The 2,814-nt window shown below is 30.4% G+C and overlaps 1 long non-coding RNA gene across 1 annotated transcript; it reads left to right on the top strand.

Annotated features, from left to right (window-relative positions):
- Positions 1-602: 602 nt before the first annotated feature.
- LOC143594887 (uncharacterized) lies at positions 603-1,531 on the top strand. Its single transcript, XR_013146426.1, has 3 exons — positions 603-662; positions 765-847; positions 1,301-1,531. It is a non-coding gene; the product is annotated as an uncharacterized LOC143594887 (long non-coding RNA).
- Positions 1,532-2,814: the final 1,283 nt, after the last annotated feature.

Here is a 2,814-nt window from a genome sequence, read left to right as displayed (position 1 = left end):
AACATTGACATGTTTTTATGCCTTCGTGGATCTGGGTTAACGATGTAGTGAGCTATCTTACTTTATAAGTATTATTTTTTTTCCTTTTTATTTACATCGCAATAACTATTTATTTACACAAGACAATTTAATTTATATAATGTTTGTTTGTCTTTTTTTGTGTTATTACTTCATTTTAAGAAGCTTACTGATAATCCATGAACAATAGTTGAACTTGTAAGCGAGAGCCACTGAAGTGTACTCGATAAGGTAGCCAACCGTTCTTTTGAAACATGATTAGACCCAATTTTTAACTTTGTGTTATTTTTTCGGCGAAGCTATCGTTAGGTCACACTCCGGTGAGATGGGGCCTGTGACTATTCTGATGGTGCATCACAGTTAGACGGGGAGAGACTTTTAGGTTTCATCTGAATTTCTTGAGGTAATGTGCTTGTGTACTGCATTTGATTTAATTTATGTTTTCATTTGTATTTTTATTTTTCAATATTTTTTCTTTTAAATCGAAACACTTGTATTGTTATTGATTGATGAATATGATTTTGTATGTTTGTAGTTCAAAACCTTAAAGTCCACCTGCCATGGTCCAAGTTGAGGAGATTCAGTCAAACCTAGGATGTTAGCATCTAAGCTATATAAATATGGTGAAAGTTGGATATGGGATGGTAATATTATTGTATCCTCAACAATTTGCTTAGATGGAGTCACTTTTTAGTTAAAAAGATAATATAATCTATTTCTTTATTATGGTACATGGTTATTCGCAGGTGTTTGGGAAAATATAATTGAATATGCAAAACGTGGATTCTTAAATGCAGGTTTTGCAATTCCAGATTAAAATCTTTCCATGGTAATAATATCATTGTTAACTTTAAACGAACACGAGCAGTTAATTAACTCAATATTTGTGTTCATGTTTGTTTGTTTTTTAAATGAACATATTTATGTTTGTTTATGTTCGTTTGTTAGAAATCTGAACGAATAACTCATAAACATAAATGAACATAACTGAACGAACATAAACAAATATAAAACTTAAATGAATAAACATAAATGAACGTTAATAAAAGACAAATAATATTTTATTTTATTATCTATTGTTATTTGAACGAACATAAACACACAAACATTATATGACTACTTTCTTTTTTGGCAAGAAAAAATTGACCTTCACTGATTTCTACATTTCAAGAGGATTAGGCAGAATAGTACGTGAGCTTGGTTAATTGATGTGTTCTTTGTTAAATATCTTTCATCTGTTTTTTATATTTAAAGAGCTGCACTTACATAAGTTTCGTTGCAGCTTTCATTAATGCACTATGGAGACGTCAATTATATGGATCGAAAAGGTGATCGCTTATTGTCTTGTTTCTTGAAAAATTACTATTGCAGCGATTTATTACTGCACACTCATTTTATTATTATACCTATTTGACTGCCTGTGATTTAAAGTAACCCAAATCGACCCTCTTTGTCAACTATTTCATGCCATTTTGAGTTAAAACCTACTGAAGTACCATTAAAATATATATTGCATCTCTATTTTATATGTATTTTATTTTTAGAATGAAAATTATAACTATTCGTTTAGTTGCAGGATTTTGTGGTCATTTATTAAACATAGGTTTAACAAAATGGACTGGGTTGGTTAGACCCATTAACACTTTTTTTTATCTATTTTTAAATAAGATTTTGAAAATGATAGAGCATGTTCGTATTTGTTCGTTTAACTTGAATCAAACAAACGACTGAACACAAACATTTAAATAAACGAGGTGGTTGGATGAAAATGTGTTGTCCATTGACACTCAAAGTTAACTATATCAATTGCTAACTCAAATTTTGTGTCATTAACGACGACTCTTGTGAAATCTCAGCATTCATTTGATATAATATTTTTCTTTTGTAACAGGGCCTATGGTTCTACCCTTTGTATTCAGCTTCACTCTAAGCACTATTTGGTAGTTGGTACATTTCTTTACTTATCAATAGATGCTTTTGCTATACACGTGTGTGACTGATATGAATTTAAAAGCTAAAATGCCCCTGCTGCAAACTGTTACATAACTGTTTCATATCTGCTTCAATTTAAAAGCTTGGTTATTTGCTTAGGGTGTTTTATTTCCTCTAATTTGAATATTTCAATGTTTCACATCTATTCCTATTTAAAAGTTAGTGTTGGCCCTGTTTACTAAAATAAGGGGATTTTATTACATTTATGTGAATTTGTTTTTGATAATCTATATGTGTGTGTTCACTTCGTTCACAGTTCTTAATCTTAGGCCCCAACAATGTAGTTCATGTACGAAGACTGTGGCTGAATAAAACCCGTTCAGGTAATCATCTTGCAACAATACCCACAACATCTATATAAATAGCTTGTAAACTACTAACATATAAAACATTCCAATAACTGCCATACACAACTTACTTTTTTGGATATTATGAAATGGCAGCATTCCTATTTTTGGGATGTAGAATTGTTGCAAAGGTCATAAGTCAAATAATTTAAGAATAGTTCAAAGTAAAACCAAGTATTTCTGACTTCTCTCTATGAACTAAACAAATTGGATCATAATTTATAGTTATTGTATAAGTGATGCAGGATATAAAATAAATTAAATGTTGGTGATAACTCTATCCAAGCTGTTTTGTTTGTTGATATTTTAAACAACTTTGCAATATTAACATATGTCATTAGGTTTCATTACTTCAGTCTACAGGTGTATAAAAGTGTTTTTACAACCGAACCAGTTTTAAAACCGAGCCAGTTTGGTTTTTGCATATTCAAAACCAGTTAGGGTCAACCGGTTCGGT

This window comes from Bidens hawaiensis, unplaced genomic scaffold (assembly GCF_021521415.1).
Source record: "Bidens hawaiensis isolate Kalapana, Puna unplaced genomic scaffold, B.hawaiensis_p1.1 tig00044286_1, whole genome shotgun sequence".
NCBI lineage: Eukaryota > Viridiplantae > Streptophyta > Magnoliopsida > Asterales > Asteraceae > Bidens > Bidens hawaiensis.
This window is presented reverse-complemented; position numbering and strand designations above follow the sequence as displayed.